Consider the following 27577-nt stretch of genomic DNA (forward strand, 5'->3'; position numbering starts at 1 on the left):
AATATACTTTTTTATTTTAAAAAAGGAACACAGCTAAAGATGAGATTCTCCTTGACCCCCCTCACCTCTGCTTCCTCTCTTTCATTCTAGAGGTAACCACGGTTAACAACTTGATATGTATCCTTCTAGAGCTCTGTCTCTACATTTACATAAACTTATATGTGCTCATTAAAATGTATCCTATTATCTTATATAGGTTTTATGTAAATAATGTTACTTGGCAGGCATTATTCTGTAACTTGCTTAAATAGCTTCAGAAGTGAAGATACTCATTGGGCTTCCCTGGTGGCGCAGTGGTTGAGAATCTGCCTGCCAATGCAGGGGACACGGGTTCGAGCCCTGGTCTGGGAAGATCCCACATGCCACGGAGCAACTAGGCCCGTGTGCCACAACTACTGAGCCTGCGCGTCTGGAGCCTGTGCTCCGCAACAAGAAAGGCTGTGATAGTGAGAGGCCCGCGCACCGCGACGAAGAGTGGCCCCCGCTTGCCGCAACTAGAGAAAGCCCTCGCACAGAAACGAAGACCCAACACAGCCAAAAATAAATAAATAAATAAATAAATAAAATTAAAAATGTAAAAAAAAAAAAAAAAGTGAAGATACTCATTAAGTACTGGGTTGTCTGGGAAGACTTGGTCCTAAATTCTCTCACACCCCACACCTGATCCCCTAGCAAATTATGTCTGCTATCCCTGAAAAATATATCCAGAATCTAACTGCTTCTCACCCCCTCCACAGCTCTCACCCTGGTCCCTGCTTCAGCCACTGCCACCCTTCTTATAAAGTGAGTCTTTTCAACTTTCGGTCAGATATACCCAAATGAATTGAAAGCAGGGAGTTGAACAGATATTTGTACACCCATGTTCATTGCAACAGTATTTACAATAACCAAAAGGCGGAAATAACACAAATGTCCATCAGTGGATGGATGGATAAACAAATGTAATACACACTTATTCAGCCTTAAAAAGGAAGGAAATTCTGTCACATGCTGCAACATGAAAGAGTCTTGAACACATGAGATAAGCCAGACTCCAAAAGGCAAATACTGCATGATTTCACTTAAATGAAGTACCTAGAATAGTCCAACTCATACAGACAGAGAGTAGAATACTGAGTACCAGGGGCTGGGAGGAGAGGAGACTGGTTAGTTATTATTCAATGGGTACAGAATTTCAGTTTGGGAAGATGAGAAAGTTCTGGAGATGGGTGGTGGTAATGATTGAACAACGATGTGTATGTACTTAATGTTACCGAACTGTAAACTTTAAAATGGTTAAAATGATAAATATTGTTATGTGTATTTTATCACAATAAAAAAATACATTAAAAATTTTTTGATCAGGTTACATCACCCCAAATGCTCTAAAGGCCCTTATCTCAGTGCTTCAAGACCAAAGTCCCTACACTGGCCTACAAGGCCCTGCCCTGTGTTCTGTTTCCACACCCCATGTGAACTTCCTAAATCTCCCTCTTACTGTCTTCCTGTTCACATCCACTACAGACACACTGGCACCCTTACTGCTCTTCAAACACGCCAGGCATGCTCTGCCTCAGGGTCTTTGCACTTGTTGTTCCTCTGCCTGGTACATTTTTCTCCCAGGTACCAGCAGGGCTGGCTTCCTCACCTCCTTTAGGCTTGAGGATCTTAGTTCCCCAACCAGGGATCAACTCATGCCCCCTGCAGTAGAATCACGGAGTCCTAACCACTGGACTGCCAGGGAATTCCCAAGCTGACCATACTTTTTAAAATTCAACTTTCACCCCATCCCCTTTGGCCTGTGTTCTTTTGCTCCACAGCAGTTATACCATCTAAAAGCTTCTTTGTCTTGTTTATTGTCTGTCTTCCCTGACTAGACTGTAAGAGTATTCGAGTGTTTTAAAGTCACCAAGTTGCAACCTGGCCTTTCTCAAGGTTCCTGGATGCAACTGAAAACCTCAATAGCAAAGTTGCAAAGTTTGTTCCCAGATCTTCCTTTTCCTCAGGTCAAAACCCCAGAAGCTGATTAAATTTTTCATCTAGGCCAGGAGGGAGAGAAAAATGGAAAGGTATGTGCTCCAAATGACCAGGTGAGCCCTGAGCGCCAGCCTGGCTCTGCCCTGTGTGATCTGGCCTCTGTGGTTGGATTTCTGGGAACAAAGTGGAAAGTGCCAAGCTTGGCAGGGGCTGGAGGCTTTTGTGGCAGACTGGCTGGGGTGCAGGGAAGACCAAGCTAAGGAGGGCTGGTGGTGCTGGGAGCAGAGGCTCCACACTCAAATGTCCGTGGGGCATCAACGTGCAGGCAGGCTGGGTGTGGGGACTCTAGGCACTGCAGGAGTGGGGAGTCACAGGTCCATTCAGCTGCCACCCAGCTCCAGGTCACTTAGACCAAGCAGGAATGGAAGCCCTGTTGTCCCCAGACCTCCTGACTGCTTATTTTCCAGAGAATCAGGAAGCTGATTTTTATGAGCTATTCTCTGACTTTTAAACATTGGTTCAAAAATTTTTTAAATACCACGTGATCTTACAAAACACGTTTGAAAACTGGATTTCCTCCATTCCCCCTCCCTCTACACACACACCCTACTGTTTACAAATCTGCAGTTTAAGAAAATGCTTAGGAACATGGACTTTGGTTACAGAGAGACCTGGCTTTGCTGCTATTTGGGCAAAGATCCTTGACAGCTGCAAGTCTGTTTCTTTATCTGTAAAATGGGAACAAAAATAGAACCTACCTCATAAGATTGTTTGGGAGGATAGAGACTTAGCAAGGTGCCTGGCAAATAGTACCACAGTTCAGTATTAGTAGTAGTAATGGGGGGAAGGGGAAGCCAAGGGGGACTATACCAGGGAGAGAAAGTGGAATAACGGAAAGGACAGGCATGGTGTAAGCTGGTGTGCTGTGGTCAGAGAAGAGGAACACCCAAGCTTGCTGTGGCCTGGGGGAATGAAACTGAAGATCCAGGGACCCACCTTGATCAATGGACCCAGATAAGGATTTTGCCAACAAAGCCAGAGACCCAGCGCCCAGGGCCTCCAGACCTGCAGGTGGTGCTGCATCTCTAAGAGGCTCTATATCTCAGGGGGTGGCATAGGTCCCAAGCCATGGCTTCCCATTCTGTACTTAAGCACAAAATTTGTCTGATTGAGCCTAACTGCAGGACTTTACATCTGTGCTTGTGGTAGTTTATCTTCTTAGTTTGGAACCTGGCATTCCAGATGTCAAGATTCTGCAACTGTCCCCCCTGACTTCCTTCTTTTGTAGTTTGGATAAAATTTTCACCGGAATCACTTAGGAGTCTTTAGTTGCAAGCAACAGACACCCCAACCCAAGATGGCTTAGCAAAAAGGAAATGTAGAGCCTCATGCACCTGAAATGTCCAGGGGTAGGACAGGTATGGCTTGATGTGGGTCAGATGATGAAACTGGGACCTAGTTCCTCTCTGTCGTCTCTCTGGATGGGATTCATTCTCATGCAGCCTCTTTCCAGGTGCAGCTCCGTATCTGAACAACTCGGAAGCAGGTGGGACTCCCGAAGAGTTCAAAGAGAAAGTCCCTGTGTAGAGTTTCATTGACTATGGTTAACTTTGAGTTCTGTCTCATTCCCTCCTTTGAACCAATCAATATCCCAAGAGGAATACAATGTGTGATTTCAAGGCTGGGGTAGTATCAACCCTGAATGGGGTGGTGATAGATGAAATAAGCATCACCAGGATCAAAATATGGACTAGGAGTAAGGAAGGGGTGGTGACCCCAGAACTAAATCACATGCAGTTACCTAAAGTAGAATGAATGGATGCTCAGTGACCCCCTCCTTAGGGGGACAAAAAAAGAATAGTCGCCTTATCTTTTATACAATGTATTGTTTAAATAGTGGTTATAAAGAACGGCATTGAACACCCCACTGATCCCCAGGGCTGGCTTGGCTGATCTTGGATCCCTTTTCATATTTCATCATCTCCTAGAATTGCACTAACTTGATTAAAGAAAGCGGGAGGACTATTCTTCCACAATAGTACATAAATACTCAATAGAACATTTTGGGGGCACTTACCTCCCAAACCACTCGTGAATCTATCCAGACGTGAATTCATCCAACTGTGCCATAACTCAGCCCACATGTCTTTGTCTAGAAAAAGGTTTTCGGTTTTTGTTTTTGTTTTTTTGCCAAATGATCCATAGTTCTAAACACCTGACAAAAGTCCACGTGGACTTTACGACGTCCTTCAGCCAGCTCTCAGAACACCCCTCTCCATGTTCACAGCTGCTTAGAATACATACTTTAAAATATGTCAGCCTAACATCAACCAGTTCATAGTTCCTATACACCCCCCAAACTCCAGCTCCCCCCCATTGGAAATTATGACATAAAGAAAGACATATCATTTGTACAAAGCCGCCCACAGCAACACAGTCCCAGAGGAGATGCACCCAGTGATGTTCAACAACAGGGCCTGGCCAGGGAAACAGGGTGTGAACCAAAAGGAAAACCCTCCAAAATAACACGCATTGGGTGGAACCATATGATATTGCCATTTTTGTAGGTCAATAATAGTCTAATATCAACAATTTCAACGGTCACAACTGGATATACGAGGTTTATCAAACCTAGTGGTTTTTATACTAATGGTTTTCAAAGTGTGGTTCACAGACTTCTGGTGGAGGGGTGGGGGGAAGTGGGAGTGTGTCCCAAAGATCCTTTCAAGAAAAACATGAAGTCAAATTATTGTCATAATAATACTAAGATGTTACTTGCCTGGTCACCATGTTGACATTTGCACTGAGGAAAGCAATGGCTGACAAAAGCAATGGTGGGTAAAATTACATGAGGCTGGATTTCCTTTATTTATCTCCACTAAACAACATAATGCAATGGACTGAATTTAGAAGCAGATATATGAATCCACCTATCTTTTTTTTTTAATTGAAGCATAGTTGATTTATGATATTGTGTTAGTTTCAAGTGTACAGCAAAGTGATTTGGATATATATATACAGTTTTATGTGCTCTAAAAATTTTACTTGAAATAATTCATACTGTATAAATTAATCTGCTGCAGTGAAGTGCACAGGCTTTGGATTAAGACTGACTCTGGGTTCAAATCCCGACTCTGATGCTTCCTAGTTGTGTGACCTTGGGAAAGTTACTCAACCTCCTGTGCCATAGTTTCCTCATCTGTATTACCCCAGGGGATTGCTGTGAGTTTTAATATAAGTGCCTAGAAACAATATCTGCCACAGAATAAGCATTATAAACGTGTTTGCTCTCATTATTATTTCAATTCTCCTGCTTTTTTCATTCATGATTTTGAAGTCTTTGAACATTCATATGCATAGGTGGAATATGTTCTTGTTCAGTGCTGTATAGTATTCCATCACATAAACATTCCACATTTTATTTTATTATTTTTCTACTGCAAATACTGACAGTGATAGGCGTCTTTCTGCTTGTGGAGGTTTATAAATTTATAGTGGCAAAAATCGTCTCGGATGACTAATTTTCTCCAGCAGGGCTCGGCCTCTGTGATAGACAGAATAACAGCCAAAGATGTCTAAGTCCTCATTCCTATAACCTGTTAATATGTTAATATGTTAAATTACAGGGCAAAGGGGAAGTAAGACTGCAGTTAGAATTAAGATTGGTGATCAGTTGACCTAGAAATGGAGAGACTATCCTGGATTATCCATCCAGGTAGAACAAATGTAATCACAAGAGTCCTTGTAAGTGGAAGAGAGAGGCAGAAGAGAGAGAACCAGAGATGTGGTGTATACAAAAGACTTGCCCTGACATTGCTGGCCAGGAACTGCAGGCAGTATTTAGAAGCTGGAAAAGGCAAGGAAATAGATTCTCCCTTAGAGCCTCCAGAAGGAGCACAGTCGTACCACTTCTTGATTTTAGTGGTGTTGGACTTCTGACCCCCAGAACTGTAAGATAATACATTTATGTGTATTAAGCTAGTTACATTTGTGGTCGCTTGTTACAGCAGCAAGGGAAAAGGAATAGTCTCTAAATGGCAAGACAAAGAAAGGCTGACATTTGGGGTTTGCCATGCACATGTGAAATGAAGATACTGAAATGATAGTCCTTGGAACTGATGAGAAGAGGGAAGGATATGAGGATTAGAGAAGGGGGCCTGGCAGCACGTTGAGGCTGAAGCACAGGTGTAGTGGGTGTCACTGGGAGGAAGCCAGAGGTCCAAACAGATGGGGCCTTCAGGGGCTGACGGCGATCTGGGAGTGACCTTGGAGGATGTGGCTGAGGCCAAGGAAGGAGAAGGTCACTGAGAAAGCAAAGGTGAGGGTGAGGGAATGCAGAGGTCGGGTGAGGGGCAGGGATATCAGCTGCAGAAGCCTGTTCCTATGCAAACTCCTTCAAGTCCTCAGCTTGCCCAGAGGACAATCGGTGCCTGCGGGGGTGTGGATGTGATGGGCGTGGTCGTACAGGTGTGCGCGATGTGTCCAGGTACACCGCGGGGCAGGATGGAGTGTTGCACGGGGCACGTATGTGCTGGAAGGGGGGGGCGGGGTAGGGGACTGTGGGGACAGTGGTCTGTCTGGGGAACACGAGGATGACGGGGTCTGTGCGTACATATTGGTGCCACAGGTCCGGATGTGCAGAGGGAGAATGCGGGGTGTGTGCGCGAGGGGTCCGGGTGGGTGTGCCGGGCAGACGTGGATGCGGGAGCGGGTACGAGGGAGCGCGAGCGGCGGGAGCTTGTTTCGGGGGAGAGTGAGAAAGAGGGGCGGCGGGGAGCCGCGCGGGCGCGGTGGCCGTCGGCGCCGCCAAGCCCCGCCCACCGCGCTCCCGGACCTCCCCGCCCCGCCGCCCGCTCCCGCCCAGTCCCTGTCCGCGCGCTCGCGGCGCCACCGCGACAGCCGCCCAGCCGCCGCCGCCGCCTCCTCCCGAGCGCCGCCGCCGCCGCCGCCGCCGCCGCCAGCCGCGCGCATCCCAAGCCGCCGCGGGAAGCAGGTACGACAGCGACGCCGGGCTCCGCGCCTTCCCCCGCCGCCTACCCCGCCATTTCCCAGCGGAGGGCGCTCGGCGGCGGCGCCGGCGGCACTGCGGGGACCCGGCCTCGGGCGCAGGGGGACCACCGCAGAGGATTGTGGGGAGTGGGGAAGCCCCCCGATGCGAGCCGAGGGACCGGGAGATGAGTGTGTGTCGGGGGCGGCAGAGAGGGCTGCAGCGTCCTCGGCCCCGAGGGGCGGGGTGAGGTGTCGTTCGGGAGGGCGACAGCAGCGACACCTGAGAGCGCGGGCTAGGCGCCGGGACGCACAACGCTTTGCTGGAATTAGGGCCTTCATGGTGTCCCCATTTTACTGAGGAGAAAACTGAGGGTCAGAGGCTGGAGACGCCTCCCCGGGTTCCAGGGACAAGTTGCTGAGCCCAGATTTGAACCCAGGGAGTCTGACCCCAGAGCTCACCTTAGCCTCTTCTGCCAGCCCGCCTCTGGGCAACGGGGGTTCATTCCCTGAGTTGTCCCCCTTGGGGCGACCCTGGGAGGAAGCCAGATCCGGAGGCCCTGCTGTCTATCCCCCAGAGGGGCATATGTCGGAGATTTGGGGGTGCTGGGCTGGGGGTGGGGGCGGACAGCTGGGGCGGGACTTCTCCCTCCAGTGTGGAGGGAGAAACTGAGGCAGGGGGAGGTTTCCAGAGGAAGCAGCAGAGCTCCTCCATCCACAAGAGGCAGGACAGCTCCCACAGCCCATCTCCACCAGGGAGTGAGGGCAGAACAGCCAAAGCGGAGGTTTGTCCCTGACAGCGGAGCCCTCAGAGAGTCCATGGGGGTCCTGTGTGAATAGTTCCCAAGGCTTAAGCCTCCCTGTGGCCCCCACCTGACGTCCACCAGTGGCCCAATGTACCTGCCCACTGAACTGTGTGATGCCGTGAGGAGTAGACGGATCCATTCTCCTTTGTCTGTAACTTTCCAACCCCTGACCTCCCTGCTCCCACAAAGGTAACTGCCTTCATAATTTGGGGAGTTCCTTCTAGGCCTTTCCTACACCCAGGCAGTCGTATACATGCATACCCATAGAAGGTATGTAAGCTGCAGAGTAATGTGTGGGTGGATGTTTAATAGAAACGGTATAATCCATCCACATCATTCTGAAACTCGTCACCCCCCTCCACCCAGTTACCATTTCTTTGAAAGTTATCCAAGTTGCTGCATATAAATCTAGCTTATTTATTTTAACTGCTGCCTTGTTTTCCGCCATGGATATGCCTACTGATGGGCAGTTAAGTTGTAAAAATTAGGGGACTGTTTCATATTTCAACCTCTTCTGTAAATTGACATCTCTGGGTTAAGATTTCTTTGTACTTTGTCCTAAACTAACTTCACGGGATCTGAATTTGGGGGACAGGGTCCCCTGTTCTCCATTGCACACGCACGTGTGTGCACACATACACAAGGCATACACACATGCACAGGTGCACATACGCACATCTCTATCCTTCTGTCTCTGGACAAGTACAAACACTACACCCCGCTATCTGCAGTTGCTGCTGAGCCCAAAGGCCTGGGATTGAGCCAGGCCACAAGTTCTGCCTGTCCAGGCCGCAGTGGGCAGAATTCCCATAAGGGACCGTGTCCAGCAGTTCCCTGTAGACACTCTCAATGCCATCCCCACCGTCCAACAGGACACAGAAGGAGTTAGAAACCATGCCTGACAGACTGGCGTGTCCAGGGTCTTATCTGTGTACCACAAACTTTCCAGGTCCGGGCTGTACCGTGGGAGTGTGCTTGCCCTAGAACGTGGGCCAGAACCATCAAAAGTTTGGTGGAAGGCCTGATGACAGCTGGCTGGGGAGAAGCCAGAATCAGAGCTGTGTGCACCACAGTCCCAGCTCCACCTCTTCCTAGTTTGCGCAATAATTCCCTTCCACTCTCTGAGCCACAGTTTCACATCTGTAACCCAGGGATGATGAAGATGGCAGCCTCCCAGAACTGTTGAGTGGATCAGTGGGATGACGAAACAAAACACTTAACTCACTGTCAGCACTTGGAAAGCAGGAAGTCTTATCCTGGACGGAGGAGACCCAGAGATGGCCCCAAGGTTGGGGTGGTGCTCAGGGCCACCGTTTGGGACCTCGTCCACATCCCAAGTGCAGGTCAGAGAATCTCAGTGCTGAGTGGGACTGGGATGAGAGCTCAGCTTGTGAGAGCCACGCCCACCTCACAGTGAGGTCCAGAAGTGTCATGGCACCTACAAAGGACCTACTGTGCGCCTGGCCCTGAGCTAAGATGCAGAAACCAACTGAGACGAGGTTCCCGCAAAGCAGACCTGTGTGCAGCTTTTGTGAGCTCCACACTCCTTTTTCAATTTTAGCTTACTCCCAAGATTTTAAAAGGTGGGAGTTGTCACATAAAACTTCGTAGTTCTGGATCCTCTTGAGAAAAGAGGATCAGAAAGGCTGACAACTCCAGCCCTGACATTCGGCTGCCCCCTGGGATGGGGCAGGCGCCCTCCAGGGTGGCACAGTCCCCACCTGGCCCACCCCTCATTCATAAAGAGCAGCATAATATAAATGTTAATAACACAGACTCCACAGCCAACTTCTGCATCCCAGCTCTGGCATGGATTAGTTGTATGGTCTAAAGCAAATTATTTAGCATTTTTGTGATTCGATTTCCTCATATGGAAAATAGGGATAATAAGTAGCACTTGCCTCAGAGGGCTATTTTAGGCATTAAATGAATCAACAAACCTCAGCCTCGTACAACAGTGCCTGGTGCATGGAATACACTAAGTGCTGATGATGCTGATGATTGCTGGTGGTGGTATAAGTTGCCTGGTCCCTGTAACAGTGCAATTTGTATTCCAAATTGTACTCCGTATAAAATGTTATGGGAACACAAGTGAAAGAGGGAAATGTTGTCGTTCTTCCTGCCTTTCCAAGGGCAGGAAGAGCACAACATTTCAAGGAAAGTGACAAAAAGGAGGGGACTTCTAAGGTGGGTTTTGAAGGATGAATAGGAGTTTCTCTGGAGCAATAGTGTGAGAAAGGCATTTCCACACAGAGGAAACAGCCTTTCCAAAGGCCTGGGAGCATGACCAGGTGAAGCAGGTTTAGGAAGTGACAGTAGTCCAGTGTGACTTCTGGTAAAGTATCTCAGAGTATAGGGAGAGGGAAGATGGATCTGGAGAGACAGAAGAGGACCTTGAGATCATGATGGGGCTTGCAGCAGGAAAGGAGATATACATTTCTTGTGCCTTACAGATGCCCTTATAATCATCAGCCCTGTCATCCTCATAATGCCCCAAGAATCAGGTTTTTGGTCCCCACTCACTGATGAGTTAGAGGCTCAGGGATGGTAAGTCACTTGCTCAAGAGCTCACACGATGGGTCAGTGGCTGAGCTGGAATCAGACTCCAGATCTGTCTGATTCTAAAGCCCATGCACCCTCTCTGAGCCTCAGTTTTTCCACTGTAAATCGGAGTTAGTACTAGTAAAACCTACTGCGTGGGCTTGGTGTGAGGATGAGGTGAGAATGAATGCACAGCCCATAGCACAGCCCCTGGCACAGAGCAGTTGTTGTTATTTTGATTGAATGAAGCCTGTGTTCTTCCAGGCCTCTCACCCTAACTCATACCACTGCCCAGCCTGAGATGGGGGCCCCCAGGGAGTGGATGTCCTGGGCCAGTGGGTCTCAAGGTGTGGGCCCTGGACCAGAAGCCTCAGCATCACCTGGAGATTTTTTCAAAATGCAGATTCTCAGACCCAGTCTAGACCGACTAAGTCAGAGACTCTGGGGGTGGGCCCAGCAACCTGTAATTTAACAAGACCAGGTGGCTCTCATGAAAGCGAAAATTTCAGAATCACTTGTCTGGAGGAAACCTTCAAATGAGATCCTCTTTGGCCACCTGCATCCACCTCCCTGTAGAAGAGTGGGTTGGTGGTGAGAATTCTGCCCTCGCAAAGACCAAACCTGGAGGGGATGCCCTAGGACAAAGGCACATCCCCTCCAGCAGGGGAGGCTGGAAAGAACCACTTCTTTACAGATAGGAAAGTTGCCAAGGGGCCTAGGGGGGGGGTTTTATTCTTTAGAACTTGCTCTCCTTTCTAGTCTCACAGCCTCCAGTGGGTCCACCTTGAGGGCCTGGGGCAAGATTTGACTTTCAGAGGAGTTCTTTTCCAGTGCGGGATCAGGGAGCTGAGGACCTGTCCCCCTCCCAGTAAAAGCTCGCGATTAGGGTCTCTCTGTGAACAGTCTCTTCTCCCTTGGCGCCTTGAGAACACGTGTCCAGGCCCAAGTCTAGGTTGGGGACAATAATATTTTGCCGAGGACCTCCAATCAAGAAGCAGGCCCACTCCACGTGTCTTCTTCAAAGTGCTGATCAGAGCGGGGAGGCAGTACTGCCTAATGGGTAGAAGCACGGGCCTTGCCTTAAAGATAAAAGTTGCTGAGTCTGGCTACATAAAAATTAATTTTTTCTGCATGACCAAAACAAACAAACAAAAATCCATAAGCCCAGGCATGTCAAACCAGTAGAAGTATTTGCCACTTTTATGACAAAGAGTTAATTTCATAGAGAGCTCTTATAAATGAAAGACGAACCGCGGGATCCAAAAGCCGGGGGTGGGGTGGGGGGGAAGGAATAGAGGATATGATTCGACTGTTTACATAAAAAGAAATACAATTGAATTCAAACAGATGAAAAGATGCTGAACTCTGAAAACAGAAATGCACAACAAAACCACACCGATTCTGTTTTCCACCTGCGAGTTCGCTGGGTAACACTCAGTGTTGGTGGGGCAACCGGGATTCTGACTCTGCTGATGGGAGCACAAATTGGGGGCAACCTGAGGCGGGGGTAAGAAAACTGTCAGTATTGAAGATGCTCATACCCTCTGTCTCTGCCACTTCACCTCTTGGAATTTATCCAGTGGATATCCTTGCATTGGGCACATCATGCTAGAACAAAGATAGTCTGTGTGTGAGAGCAATTGATTGGAAATGAGCTAAACATCCACCAGAGGGGAACTAAGTACTGTACATGTCAGGACAGCCATGCAAGAGAATATGATGCAGCCGTTCAAAAGAAAGCAGTAGCTCTGCATGAATAAATGTGAAACCATCTCCCAGATGTATTGTTAAAAGAAAAATGCAAGGTATGGAACAGTGTATAGTGTTCTACCACGTGTGTGTGTGTGTGTGTGTGTGTGTGTGTGTGTGTGTGTTTTAAAAGGGATTCAATGTTATATGTGTATATATTTGTATATGCACATTAGAACCTGGAGGACACACTAGAAGCTGGTTATACTTTGAGGAGGGAAACTGATAGATGAGAAGGAGACTTACCTTTCATTGCATACACTTTGGTACTCATTAGGTGTTTTTTCCCTCATACAGTTGTTATATTATAGTTATAAAATCTAGCCACATGTATCTTCTTTCTCCTTATTTAAAACAAGCATGACACTAGAGATAAGGTTAACTCCCCCTTTGACTACGACCCAAATTATATAATATGTTTTCAAATAAAAATTGAATTATGGTTTTAAGTAGGGCCTTTATCACAAAAGAACAAATATTGTATGATTCTACTTATATGAGGCGTCTAGAAGAGGCAAATTCAGAGAAAGTAGAAGAGAAGTTACCAGGGGCTGAGGGGGAGGGGTGGATGGGGAGTTAATGTCTAATGGGTACAGAGTTTCATTCTGGTTGGGATGATGAAATTTTTCTGAAGATGGGTAAGTGGTGATGGTTGCACAGCAATGTGAATGCCTAACGCCACTGAAATGTACACTTAAAAATGGTTGAAATGGCGACCCTTTTGTTCATGTCTATTATGAATAAATTTGCACTGACAGCGTATTAGCAAGTTAGTTTTAAAACAATTAGCTGGGTGGGAAAAGTGAAAGTGTAATTGCTGGTAAGCCAAGGCTACTTTAATTTTTATTTTGTGGAACAGATTTAACTCCTTTGATGTAAGACACAGGCAGGAAAGGCTGGGAGGGGGGCTGGTGTGGCATCTTGCAACTCCAATTATGACATTTGAATTCACAGTCTTTGTAAGACAATTATGTTTCAACCTGAATCTTGACACTAAAGTATATCTTTACCAAAAAAAGGGTTAAAATGGTAAATTTTATGTTGTATATTTTGCCACAGTGAAAATATTTAGGGATGACAAAGAAACAAGTAGGGGCTTTGATATCAGATTGCTTGGGTTCTAGTCCTTGATTCCACCACTTCTTAGCTGTGTATACTTGATTAAGTGTGTGTACTTCTTTAAAGCCTCAGTTTTCCCACCTACAAAATGGGGTTGTCAGAGAGTACCTGCAAGGAATCCTGCAAGAACTAGATGACTTTATCTATACAGAGTGCTTGCTCTGCATCTCTGGAACAACTGTAGGAGGTCAGGTTTAAGAGGATAGGGAGGCTAGAATCAGCTACTGGACCAAATATTAAGACCAGCAGATTCAGGTGGAGTGAGTTTATATACAGGGAGTTTATAAAAGAACCATCTATATTTTTATATCACTTTGTATTTGCAAAAAAAAAAAAAAAATTCATTTCCATAGTGTAAAATCACAGAATGTCGAGTCAGACAAAATCATCTTGGCTGGTGGGAATCCACCAAAGATGCAGCAATTCTAAACCTGTGGCCTCCTAACCTACAGAGATCTGAATCCTGACTCTCACTTATTAGCTGTGTCACCTCAGGCAAGTTACTTAACCTCTCTGTGTTTCACTTTTCTCTGCTGCAAACTGGAGGTGATAATAATTCTCACCCCATTAGGGATGTTATGAGGATTAAAGGTGTCAAGTGCTTAGAGTGTTGCCTGGCCCACAGTAAGTCCTAAGTAATTGTTAAGAAAATAAATAGACTTGAAATAAGCCTGAAAGTCTTAGCATTTTTGTTTTTAAAAGAGGAATTTATTTTTTACACTAAGGAAACAATATCCTAGCAAAGATACAGTCAGGGGGCTGAGATGAATCTGGAGGACTTCCCTGGGATGGGTTGGGGAGGCCAAGATAAGGTAAGAGGAGGCCAGCTGATGAGGGATGAGGCAGTAAGAGCCTCCGAGGGGTTCAGGGATTTTCCCAAGAGGCCTCACAGTGATAACAACAGAGCCCAGATTCAGCCCCAACTTTCTCCTTCTCCCCAGTGTCTTGAAGATCAGGGGCCCTTTCCTTGCAGACCTCTGGGACAACCCAGGTAGCTTTGCTTCCTCTTGACATGCCGGGGAACTCACTCCCAAGCTGAGGCCTGGAAGGAGGGCTAAGACCTGGGAAGCCTGGCACACCCTCCTTCAGGAGCCGCACCTGCACGCCGGCTCCATCAAGGACCTTAAGTGGGAGCCGGATTGCAACCTCCCAAAACAAGCTGATTCCTGAAATTCCACTCTCACCTGTCTGTGTGTGGAGTTTGTTGATTTTCCTGGTTGAGAGGCGCCCCCTCCCACCACCCCAGGAGGGATCACCTTTGTCCTTTCTCAGCGGTTTGCACCACAGTGAGAAGGAGTTTGGCTGGTAAGCGAGACCTTCGGGGTCTGAGGCTGAAGGTCGGGGTGGACCGGGAGGCAGCCTTTGAAGGGCTGTTTAGAGATTGGGGAGGGTGGAATATAAAATGTTTAGATGTGTGCTTGGCACGGGCTGGGTGCCCCCAAGTGGAAGGAGGGGCATTTACTGGGCCTGGGGGTCCTGGTTTACTGCAAACTGCCTGGGGACACTGCTCCTGTCCTCAGAGCATTGCTGCCACGCCCTAAGTGTTGAAATCCCCCAGACGCCTTAATTGTCTTCTTTGGACAGTCAGCTGATGTAACGGTTAAAGGTTTGGGAGTTAAACAGGCTGGAGTTGGAGCTTAGCTCTGTGTGACCTTGCGCAAGACACTTAACCTCTGTGCCCCAACCCTGGCCTGTGGATTGCGGACAATAGGACCTCCTGCAGGGTGGTAAGTAAGCAAGCACAGCACCTTAGCAGCAGGTGATTGACCCCCATTCACTGGCCCCACCCTTCTTACTGCTCTGATTAACTCCAGAAATGCTGTTCTAGCCCTGCTTCGAGAAGGGATGAGGGTGGGGCAGTGGGAGGAGAGTCCTGGGCTGAAAAGACCGAGACACCTGCAGAATTCAGGGAAAGTTGAAAGATCAGAATCGGCCTGGGCGTGTGTGTCCTGGGAGGGGTGGTATTCACGCGCAGGGTCGACTGGTTGGTTGCAGCTTGCTGGCTGGTGGAGCAGGAGCCGGTCTGGGCCTCACCCTCCCTGACCCCTCTGACACCAGATGACAGTGGGTGGCAGCCTGGCCATGGGATGACCCACCCATTGGGCAGATCTCCCCCCATAGAAGAAAGAACCTGGCAGAGCAAGGTGGGGGAAGTGGGGGGGGGGCATCAGACACATTTCCCAGCCTTTGGGAATATTCAGGGAGTGTTTCCTGAAGGCTACAACACTAGTTCGCAGGGATTTAAACTTCTAGGGGCCAGATTTTGTCTGTTTTGTTTATTGCTTCGCTGCTGCAGCCCCAGCTCCCAGTAGACACTCCATGAATATTGGTTGAGTGAATGAATGACAGGTGGCTGGATGATTGCCACTGATGGACTAGGCCCCGGAGATACAGGGTGGAGCAAGTCACATGTCTCAGCCCCCAGGAGACTCCTCGACCCTCACCCGAGACCCCCTCTCCATCCTCACTCCCACTCCTGAACTCCCACTGTGGCCCACCAGTGGCTGGGCCTGAGATGGGTGGAGCTGTGTTCCCGTTGGATCTTAGGATCTAATTGGCTAAAAACTCCCTGCAGTCAGACGGCTCCAAAACTCATCTCAGTCACAGGAGAAGGTGTGGCCACTCTGTCTGGGAACCATGTTGTTTTGCTTGCCTTGTGCACAGGGATGAACTGACTTCAGTTTCTCTCAACACAAGATATAGTTCGTCAGAGAAATGTTGATGGGGGCCCATGTGGCTTTCTCCTCTGTAATAACAATAGGCAGCATTTTAAAGTATACACTACATGCCCGGCACAAGCGTTACATCGTAGAATTCGTTCAGCGACCATAAAGGTACAGACACTCTCCCTCACTTGACCTTTGGAGAGACTTGTGGGGTCTCATCGTATTATTCCAACAGTCCAGTGAAACAGGTGATGTAGTTGTCAGCATTTTGCAGATAAGAAAGCAGGCTCAGAGAGGTTAAGTAGTTTGCCCAAGGTCACACGGAGCTAGCAAATGGTGGGGCTGGGATTCGAGCTCAAGCAGTCTGACCACAGAGCTCACCCTGCCTCTCCTCAGCTTCCAGGTGAGTGTGGAGGAGGAATGGAAAGTTTTACTCTGTGACAATGGCTCTCAAAGCCCTTGGTTTGCCAGCAGCTGAGTATAAGGTTTCAGCTGTTCACTCCCCTAGGACCAACCCTGGGTCGCTGTGTGGATGAAGATCGTAATCATCTCCCCCAACAGAGAAGGGCAGGAGCCCAGCTTGCAAATGGCTGTGATTCTTGGGGCAGCAGCCCCTTCCTGGGCACCAGATTCTCAGCCTCCAAATCTCCCTGGAGGCCTGGGTGAAGGCCACCTGGGGCCCAGGAAACCCACCGAGGCCAGGCCTCCCTCCCAGGGACTTAGTTCCAAAGCCAAGCTGGATTTCAGAGGTTGGCAGGAAATGGAGACTTAGCAGGAAGTAGAAGGGACCAACAGAGAAAAACGTTAGTCTTTTTTCCCTTTCTTGTCTCTGATTCCTGCCTTTCACCTAGTGTTTGAGGAGGAGGGTGCTTATTGAACACACTGCAGTGCCGTGGAATCCACTCTGGAGGTCTAGGGCACGGAGACCTCAGCTGACCCAGCACTTGTAGAGTGCTAACTATAGAACAGGCACGGTGAGCAGTGTTTTGCCTGAGTTACCTCATGTGGTCTGCACAATAGCTGTATCGGGCAGGTACATCGTGCTCATTACCATCATCATCATCGTCATTATCACCACCTGCCTCGTTATCAGCCCCATCCTCTCATCACTGCTCTCATCATCATCACCTTCATCTTCATCATCACCACCACCTCCTCCTCCTCATCACCATCATCCCCATTATTATCATCATCTCCTTCATCACCATCATCACCAGCAGCAACATCATGGTCACCCACATGGCTTCCCAGACCCAAGACCCAATCTGCAGATAGGGAAACAGACTTAGAGGACATGACACATTCATCCCCTAGAAAGGTAAGAATTGGGCTCTAAAGTCTAAAAGACCCAAATCTGATTCCTGGCTCTGACGCTGTTTAACTGTGTGACTTTGGGCAAGCAACCTAACCTCTCTGAACCTCTCCAAGCCCTTGTCTGTAAAATGGGGATAATCATAGTTCCTGCCTCATTGGGCTGTGACGAAGGTCACGTGAACTGGTGCATGTAAAGTGCTGGCCCAGGGCCTGGCTCAAATCATAAAAGCAAAACAAACACAGGAAAAACACACAGGCAAGGACAGCAGTAGTTAAGGGGAGAACTGGGAGCATTTGGCTGGGAGTTCCCAGCGGCCCTGGATGCCCAGGGGCAGGTGTTGCCCAGCGTGAGAACGAGCACTGGAGGGCTAGCGCGGGGCAGCTTGGGGGCAGGATGGGAGAGAACAGTCGAGAGCCCTTCTTTCTTTCCAAGGAGGCAGGGTGTGCAGGGATGGGAAGGGGACCGCTCACCTGGAGCAGGGCCAAGAGTTCAGAGCTGGGAGCTGCGGTCAGTCCAGTCTGAGACAGATCAGGGAGCAGGATCTTTTTCCAAGCTGGATGGAGGCGGTTCCAGTAAGAGCCAGCCACTCCCTGCCCCAGACCCAAAGGGCTCCCCACAGCTGCCAGCCTGCACCTCCACCGTCCATGGTGGCGTTTCCTTCTGGGCTGCCCCCCTTTTGGATGAATTGTTTCTGGATAGCAGTTAAGGTGGGCACCCAAGGCCAATCTTGTGCCAGGCAACATGAGTACCTCACCTGCAGCCTCCAGCTCCACAGGCCCGGGGGTGCCGTCCACACAGGGTACATTGTGAATAATGCCCCCTAGGGTTGTGCAGTGCACAGTCATACGAGGCAGCTCTGCTAGCCTCCTTCTTCCTGGAGTGGGTACAGAATCGATCTTGGGTCCCCCAGGTCTGGCTGCAGCTCAAGGCAGAGAAGGTTGATTGGTGTCTGGATGCCAGTTAAGATGCAGAGAGCCCAGGTTTGCTGCCCAAGGCTTGTCCTTGAGAAGGTTGTGTCTGGGCATCGTGTTGACTGGTGATAGTGATGGATTATTGAGAGGCAATATAGCAAATTGGTTATGAGAGCAGCCTCTGGAGTCATGCAGACCTGGGTTCAATTCTGTTCTACTCCTGTCACTCTGCGACTTTAGGAAAAATCACCTGTGCCTCTGTTTCCTCATCTAAAAAATGGGTATATGATAATACACATGGGCATATACTAGTCCTCCCTCTCTTGGGGAGTGAGAAGGAAATGAGGTGATTCGGGTAAAGCTCTAAGGACAGTGCCCACCACATAGCTAAATGGTCACTACATGTTAAGGATCAATGATAGCACCAGCCAGGGAGGTGGGGTTCGGAGTAGCCCACTGGAAGGCAGCTCCCTAAAATCCTGCCAGGGTGATGAAGGATTTAGGGTCTAATCTGAAGTCTTTGGCCCAGAGCCAGACCAAGTCAATACTTGATCGGGCCTTGTCAACATAACCTTTTCATAATCAAGTGCTGCTAAGGTTTCAGAGATTGTGTAGGGGAGATTATGTGCGTAAATACCGGGAAGAAGGACTGCAGTCCAGGCCTCCAGGCCCTCAAATCATTCCTCCAGCCCAGAGGTTGGCAAACTATGGCCCAAAGGCCAAGTTTGTGCAGTCCATGAGCTAAGAATGGTTTTTCTGTGGTTGAAAAAAAAAATCAAGAGAAAAATCATATTCTGTGACATGTAAATTACATGCAGCTTAAAATTCAGTGTTCATAAAGAATTATTAAAACACAGTTGTGCTGGGAATTCCCTGGTGGTCCAGTGGTTAGGACTCCGCGCTTCTACTGCCAGGGGCCCGGGTTCAATCCCTGGTCAGGGAAGTAAGATCCCGCAAGCTGCGCGGCACGGCCAAAGGAAAAGAAAAACTGATTGAGCTATGCTCAGTCATTTAATATTATCTCTGGCTGCTTTCACACTCCCACGGCAGCATTGAATAGCTGCGACAGCTACTCAATGTAATTGTGGTTCCATTACGCAGACGAATTTGGGAACTTCTGTCCCAGCCCTTCTTGAGTCCCTACTGTGTGCCTCTTGCCATGCCTGGGAGGGCTCTCCCAGGCTCAGAAAGCTTACCCAGAGATGAGGCACCTTTTCTGCCCCAAGGCCTATATGCTTGTGCCCCATAGGCCTGATTTTGTGTGACCTACACAATAATTTTTTTTAATGTTTATTTATTTATTTAGCTGCATTGGGTCTTAGTTGTGGCACACGGGATCTTCGTTGTAGCACGTGGGATCTTTTGTTTCTGCGTGCAGGCTTCTCTCTAGTGGTGGTGCGCAGGCTCCAGGACGCGCGGGCTCAGTAGTTGCAGCATGCAGGCTCTCTAGTTGTGGCACGTGGGCTCTAGAGCACGCGGGCTTAGTTGCCTCGCGGCATTTGGAATCTTGTTTCCCAACTAGGGATCGAACCGTATTGCAAGGCAGATTCTTAACCACTGGACCGCCAGGGAAGTCCCACACACACAGTAATTTTTAAATCAGGACATTTAAGTTTGGCATCTGGGTTTCCAGATTCTCTTGAAAAATTGGAAGATCTGGCCGTCCTGGGCTCACATTTCCAAAGAGCAATAATCAGCTGGATCTAACCTGGCTTCATTTTTTAACATCACCTGCTTGGTCCCTGGAAGCATTTGAGTTTGAGACCCCTGACTTTATGGCAAGGAACTCTAGGCTAACGCGTCCTAAATTTTAACACGCACACGAGTGCCGGGGGGTCTTGGTAAGTGCAGATTCTGACTCAGTAAGTGAAGTGGGGCCTGAATATTGTGTCTCTAACAAGCTGCTAGGTGATGCTGATTGCCTGGTCCTGGTACTTGAGTAGTAAGGCTATAGGCCTCAAATTTAGCGTGGCCCAGAATCTCCTAGGGGGCTGTGAAAACCCAGGTTAGTTGTTCAAACCCAGAATTTCTGATTCAGGAGGTCTGGAGTGGGGCCTGAGGAGCTGCCTTTCTAACAAGTTCCCAGGTGATGTTGCAGCAGCTGGTCTGGGGCCAGACTTTGAGAACCATTACTCTAGGCTAGGCACTGGTTGACCCATCCATTGGCTCGCACCTAGGCTGGGGGCTCTGAGGTCCCCCAGATGGCAGGATCTTTATTCCCTCTGAGGTCAGGCTCCTTGACACCCAGCTGTCGCCTAGGAAACCAGGTTTTTTGTTGTTTTTTTTTTTTGGTTGCGTTGGGTCTTTGTTGCTGTGCACGGGCTTTCTCTAGTTGAGGTGAGTGGGGGCTGCTCTTTGTTGCGGTGCGCGGGCTTCTCATTGCTGTGGCTTCTCTTGTTGCGGAGCACGGGCTCTAGGCACGCGGGCTTCAGAAGTTGTGGCACGCAGGCTCAGTAGTTGTGGCGCACGGGCTCTAGAGCACAGGCTCAGTAGTGGTGGCGCACGGGCTCTAGAGCGCAGGCTCAGTAGTTGTGGCGCACGGGCTTAGCTGCTCCGCAGCATGTGGAATTTTCCCGGACCAGGGCTCGAACCCGTGTCCCCTTCATTGGCAGGCGGATTCTTAACCACTGCCCCACCAGGGAAGGCCCGGAAACCAGCTCTTTATTGGCTTCTTCAGTCCCTGTCTCTTTGACCAGACCCAAGCAGTTTCCTCAAGTCCATATCGACAGTTTAAAGATGAAATTGGAGCCCAGACGTGGGAGAATTTTCTGTCCATGCGTTGCACCCCTCCCCCATTCCAAAGGGTTCTGATTCTTGCATCTTAGGATCAAAGACCCCCTCCAAAAAGGTCTCACGTTGGATACCACAGGGGGCCCTGCTCAAGAGGATCTGAGCCCCAGAGATGGAGTCTCAGGTGGGTCTGGGCCTGCAGCTCCAGGCCTGAAAGCCACAGGGCAGGAGGGGAGAGGCCACACCCGCAGATCCTGTGGCTGCTGCATCCTCAGGGACGGGGCAGGGCCCTCTGGCAGGTCAGGCCGGGCCCAGCGCCATCCGCCACAACTGCCTTGAGCAAGAATGACCACCTGGGCCAGGACCGGTTCCCCGGAGTCCTTGAAATTGAGAGGGCCGGCAGTGGATCTGGATGGGTGAGCTCGAGGAGATCAGAGATTACAAATTGTTTCATTCTCTTCCTGGACACTGAGGGCAGGGACTCGCTGCCTCATGGGGGCTCTCTGTTGGCTCCAGAAGCCAGAAGCCCCTGCCCACTGTCTGGCTCAGGCAGGGCCTGCAAGTCCTACATGACAGGATGGCACGTGGGTCCTGGCCCCGGCAGGAGGCAGGTGTACTGGGGCGGCTGGGCCAGCCCTTTACAGACCCAGCTCTCCCCTCACCCGCTGGGTGACCTTGGGCAGCCAGCTGTCCTATGGAGGCAGTGGTTCCTTATAGGACTAACTAACTTGAAAATGAAATGAGATGACGTGCACAAAGTGCCATGACAGTTCCTGGCGCACGTTAGGTGCTCCACAAACTGCAGCTGCTGTTATCAGCATAATAATAGACATTAATTATTAATTGTGATGACTTAGTTACATAAAAGCTCCACCACAGCCTCCCTCCCATCCTCTTGCAGCCTGGCAGACAGAACAGCGTGCTTATGCTTATAAAAGCACCTCTTTGGCAGCAACTGGACTCATTTTGATATTCAGCTCACATTTAAGTGCCTACTGTGAGCCGGCCACAGTTCTAGGTCAGCGCCATCCAACATAAATATAACACAAGCCACAAACAGGAACCACATAAGTAACGTAAAGTTTTCTAATAGCCGCACTGAAAAAAAAAAAAGTAAAAAGAAAAAAACAGGTGAAATTCATTTTAGTACTGTAATATAGTTTATGGAACCCATATATTCAAAATGTTATCACTTGAACAAGTAGTCAGTATTAAAAATTATTGATGAGATTTTTTAATGTTCAACATGTCTTTTTAAAGTTTTTAGTTGTGGTAAAACACACAGAAATAAAATTTACCATTTTAACCATTTCTAAGTGTACAGTCAGTAGTGTTAAGTACATTCACATTGTTCTACAATTCATCTCCCAAACTCTTTTCATCTTGCAAAATATTCGTATTTTATGTCTCTCTTTTTTTGTACGATTTCTCACGGAAAGGACACCGCAGTTCGATGACGCTTCCGGTGCCCAGTAGTCGCCCCGTGTGGGCTGTGGCTCCTGTATTGGCTGGAGCAGCGAAGAGAGAGGCCCAGTCACACCGCAGGGAGGTTCAAATCCCAGCGGAGGGAGACAGGCAGCAAACGAAGAGATTAGACAGTTTCTGATGGTGTTGGCTTCTGTGGAGAGAATAAACAGGGCTGTGGGGTCGTGGGGGTCAGGGTGGGCCTCTCTGAGAGGTGGCATTAGAGCTGAGGCCTCAAAGAAGAAGCAACTCTATGAAGATCTAGGGCAATTGTCCCCAACCCTGCCTGTGCATCGGACTTTGTGCAAGAGTTAAAAACATATATATACAGATACCGTGACCTGGGGAGTCAGAGCTGCTATGCATGAGGCCCTGGCCTGTGGGTTTTTTAAGAGCTTCCCGAGTCATCCTGATGCTGGGCCGGGAGGGCTGTGGAAGCTGCTGGGGATGGGTGATTCCAAGGGAACAGCAGGTGCAAAGGAGAGGTGGCAAGATCTTGGCAAATCGGAAGAGCAGAAAAGAGGAAGGGTGAGAGGGTAGGAGGTGAGTCTGGAGGGGGGCAAGGGCCAGACCTCACTGCCTCTCCAGGCCATAGTAAGGAATTTGGGTTTTATTCTGAGTGTGACCGGAAGCCATTGCTGGACTCACTGCAGGAAAACTGCAAGGCCTTTTTGTCAAAAGCTTGGACACTCACTCTTTGTCTCTGCCTAAGTTTTTTTGTCTGTTTGTTTTTTTAATTTTAATTTTAATTTATTTATTTTTGGCTGCGTTGGGTCTTCGTTGCTGCGCGTGGGCTTACTCCAGTTGTGGTGAGCGGGGGCTACTCTTCGTTGCGGTGCACAGGCTTGTCCTTGCGGTGGCTTCTCTTGTTGCAGAGCATGGGCTCTAGGTGTGCGGGCTTCAGTAGTTGTGGCACACGGGCTCAGTGGTTGTGGTTCGTGGGCTCTAGAGTGCAGGCTCAGTAGTTGTGGCGCACGGGCTTAGTTGCTCCACGGCATGTGGGATCTTCCCAGACCAGGGCTTGAACCTGTGTCCCCTGCATTGGCAGGTGGATTCTTAACCACTGTGCCACCAGGGAAGCCCCTCTGCCTAAGTTTAAAAAAAAAAAAAATTTAAGGTGCCACTTGTTGCCTTTAAACTGGTAATGAGGAGGGACTTGCAAGGCAGGAGTGTATTTTCATGGAAGGTTATGGCATCCTTTGGTTGGGGGAAAAAAGAATAGATTCACCCCTAAACTGAAATCATTCCTACTTGGGGGCAGGGGATAGACTTACTGACCCCATCGTCCCGATCCTGGAGTTGGGAGAGCCCTTCAGCCTGCTCTCTCCTCACCCCCACTCACCCTCATGCCTACCAGTTCCTTTTCTCTTACAGCTTTTACTAGTCTGCTAGGGCTGCTAGAACAGCTACTACAGACTGGATGGCTTAAGCAACAAAAATGTATTTTCTCACAGTTTTGGAGGCTGGCAGTCCAAGATCAAGGTGTTGGTTGAGCTGGTTTTGCAGAAGCCTCTCTCCTTGGTGTGCAGACAGCCGCCTTCTCACCGCGTCTTCACATGGCCTTTCTTCTGTGCCTGCCCATCCCTGGTGTCTCTTTGGGTGTCCAAATGACCTCTTCTTATAAGAATGCTGGTCAGATTGGATTAGGCCACCCTATGGGCTTCATTTTTTCACTTAATCACCTCTTTAAAGACCCTGTCTCCAAATACAACCACATTCTGAGGTACTGGATATTATAGCTTTAACATATGAATTGGGGAGGGAGGGATGCAATTCAACCCATCAACAGCTCAAAGTGGCAGGTGGATGGAGGGAAACCAGGTGCTTCCCCCCGCCTCTCCCCCCGACCCCCGACACCTCCTCCCTACACCTATAAGCAGTAGCAATAATTGGAATGTTTAGGTGAAGGGCACCTTCCAGTTAGGAAGGTTTCCAGCCATAAACAATTCTTGCAGCCACACCGAGGCATAGCAGCTGAATGTCAGCCCTACCCCCCAGCTCTGAAGTCCAGACATATTTATTGAGCAACTATCACGTGCAAAGTTCCAAGTTCAAACATTGGGGAATCTGACTAGGGCCCTCATCACCCAGTCGGATAGATTAGAAAGGGACATAAATAGCCATGATACAAGGCAGATGGGAACAAATCAAACAGGAGCGGGTGGTCCACAGAAAATCTTATGGGACTAAGGAGGAGGGAAGATGACGTCCATTCAGTGAGGACTGGGAAACTTCGTGGAAGAGGTGGCATTGGAGTTGGGCCTGGGGCAAAGGCACTCCAGGAGAGAAACAGCATGAGTAAAAGCAACCTGGTGGGAATGTCCGGAGTATCCATGGGCTCCAGCGAGTGGTCCATTGGACATGGTATGAGAAGCACAGAAACTGCTCCAGGCACTGGTCTCTCTATGTGCCAGACGCTGTGCCGGGTCCTTCACATTTACAATTGACTCTTCACACCAACCCAGTGAAGGAGGGACTATTTTCCCCTCTTGTTACAGATTGGAAAACCAGGGCACAGAGAGGGTAGGTCAATTCCACACAGTCACACAGCGAGTAAGTGACAGAGCTGGGATTCGAACCCAGCTTCTTAACCATCACCCATTTTGAAGGGAATAAAAGGAGACTTGGAGGTTGGGGCCATACTGTAAGGCCTTTATTCGCAGACACTGGGAGCTGTTGAAAGTTTCTGACAGGCATGGGACAGGTGACAGCTGAGCCTCCGGGAAGCGCCGTCCAAAAACCAAATCATTCATTTAGTCCAAAACCAAGTAATGCATTTACTGAGCTGGGAAACTCCCCTTCCAGCACCTGTCCTTTCTAAAATAAAGCAGCCTTGCAAGTAAGTATGTAAGCTTAGTGGCCACCTACATGTTGTCATCTTTCTTTCCCCTAATAATGGTAATACTAGCCAACATTTGTTCAACGCTATGCCAAGTGCTTTACATGCATTATCTCATTTTAATCCTCACTGAAAACAAAACAAAACAAAAGCCCAGGGCTTCCCTGGTGGTGCAGTGGTTAAGAATCCTCCTGCCAATGCAGGGGACACGGGTTCGAGCCCTGGTCCGGGAAGATCCCACATGCCGTGGAGCAACTAAGCCTGTGCGCCACAACTGCTGAGCCTGCGCTCTAGAGCCCGCGAGCCACAACTACTGAAGCCTGCACGCCTAGAACCCGTGCTCCACAACACAAGAAGCCACTGCAATGAGAAGCCCACGCACCGCAGTGAAGAGTAGCCGCCACTCGCCACAACTAGAGAAAGCCCGCGTGCAGCAACGAAGACCCAACGCAGCCAAATATAAATAAATTAAATAAATTAATTAAAAAAAAAAAAAAGCCAAGGGAGGGAGGTGCTATTGTTGGCCCCATTGACAGATAAGACAGCTGAGGCTCAGAGAGGTGATGTGATGGGTCCAAGACTCCACCCAAATCTGTCTGACTCCAAAGCTCTTATTTTTAATGATAATAGAATAATTCATGTTTCCCAGTGAAAAACAGAGAGAGAGAGAGAGGCTAGACCTACTACGTGAGCCTCAAAATATTACCAGGTTGACCTTATTTTTCTGACTCTAGTCAGGGACACTGCATTTTATTCCCAGTGCAATAATCACCTGCCTTCTCCACTTCTACCCGCTCCCCCTGCGCCCCTGGCATCTTCCAAGGCTCAGCATATACTCTCCACTGCAAGTTGCCTCCAGCCTTGGCAGGGAGAGAGTAGGGAGCAAATGAAATTGACCACATTCTTCCCTGCCAGCTGTCGACACATACCAGCCACCCTGGGCAAGTGGCCACTTGCATGGTTGGGTAGGGGCAAAGCCGTGGGCTTGTGTGCACACCATTGGCATCCCCGAATCCCAAAGTCATCTGTCCATCAGGACGCGATGACTCTGCTCCTGGCACCGGGCCTGGTGGGCAAGGTGTTTTCCCATGTAATTGTGATTGTACAGGATAAAGCCTGGTGTAGCCAAGTCCTCGGCAATAAGGAAGCAAACACAGCATTAAGACTCTGTCAGCAAGGTTTTGGAAGACAGGAATCATCCAAGAAATACAAGTTCTGATGCCGCCACCTTCTCTGAAATCCACCTTGGGCTCACCTGTCCCCAAGAGGAAAAGAAAGGTCCTCCTGCGTAAATTATGGAAAGAATTGCCGGGCTACTGGAGACCCCAGCAGATTTTCCTAGTTGATTGAATACCTCTCCCTTTTGTTTGGTTTGGGTTTTTTTTTTTTTTAATTTTTTAAAAAAACTGTAAAAGTAACAGAAATGTTTGGAAAATAGTTACAAATATTAGAACACAAGCTAAAGTATACATCCAATCTGAACTTCTCTGACAAGCCCCATTTCTGCCAAATAGTAGACACTTAATCCCAGCCAATCCAGCATCTTCCCTGTTCCTTTCCCCAGAATTTCCCCTAAATTCTAGGAAGACTGCATTTAAACAAATTCTTCTATAATTCCCATTGCCCTAACATTTTCCCTGACAATAGATTTTTCCATAAAGCTATAATCTCACTTTTATCACCTAACATTCTATCATAAGCTTTTTCCATGTTGCTATAAAAAATCATTTTCTCATTTATTATTTTTTATTATACAAGCAATATATGTTCATTGTAGGAATGTTCCAAAACACAGATAAACTAAAAATAATTTTTTAAGAATAAGCCAAGATCCTTCACCCAAACATAATTACTATAAACATTCTGGTTAATTTCACCCACTTCTTTTTTCCCTATGCACATAGATACCTAGAAATTCATAGTTTTTTGTTTTTTTTTTTTTTAATTAATTAATTAATTTATTTATTTATGGCTGTGTTGGGTCTTCGTTTCTGTGCCAGGGCTTTCTCTAGTTGCGGCAAGTGGGGGCCACTCTTCATCGCGGTGCACGGGCCTCTCGCTATTGCGGCCTCTCTTGTTGTGGAGCACAGGCTCCAGATGCACAGGCTCAGTAGTTGTGGCTCACGGGCCTAGTTGCTCCGCGGCATGTGGGATCTTCCCAGACCAGGGCTCGAACCCGTGTCCCCTGCATTGGCAGGCAGACCCTCAACCACTGCGGCATCAGGGAAGCCCCATAGTTTTTTTAAAAACAAAAATAATTAACCATTCTTCCCCAATATTCCATCGTGCGCTTCTATCTTAGTTTGTCTCATCCTTCTGCTCCTGTTGTACATTTATATTTTCTTGCCACGAGCATCTGTGTTCATGCAAGGAAGCCAGGCAGTGAGGGATTAATCGCCACAAGGTGTGGTCACCTTTCAAACCCACCTGTGGTACTTGGTCACCAGGTGGACAAGGAAATGACAAACCAGGAGTACTCTGGCCTCATGACAAGA

The 27577-nt window shown here is 48.6% G+C and overlaps 1 protein-coding gene and 1 non-coding gene across 2 annotated transcripts in view; both read left to right on the forward strand.

The window, feature by feature from the left end:
- Positions 1–6877: 6877 nt before the first annotated feature.
- The window catches only part of SCNN1B (sodium channel epithelial 1 subunit beta), a 75215-nt gene continuing 54515 nt past the window's right edge, over positions 6878–27577 (forward strand). The window contains exon 1 of the mRNA XM_068565554.1: positions 6878–6949. The gene's annotated coding sequence lies outside the window, so the exon portion shown is untranslated. The remainder of the gene's footprint in view (positions 6950–27577) is intronic.
- Positions 18920–18992, forward strand: TRNAR-UCU (transfer RNA arginine (anticodon UCU)). The gene has a single exon. It is a non-coding gene; the product is annotated as a tRNA-Arg (tRNA).

The sequence above is a fragment of the Eschrichtius robustus genome, chromosome 16 (assembly GCF_028021215.1).
Source record: "Eschrichtius robustus isolate mEscRob2 chromosome 16, mEscRob2.pri, whole genome shotgun sequence".
NCBI classification, from domain to species: domain Eukaryota; kingdom Metazoa; phylum Chordata; class Mammalia; order Artiodactyla; family Eschrichtiidae; genus Eschrichtius; species Eschrichtius robustus.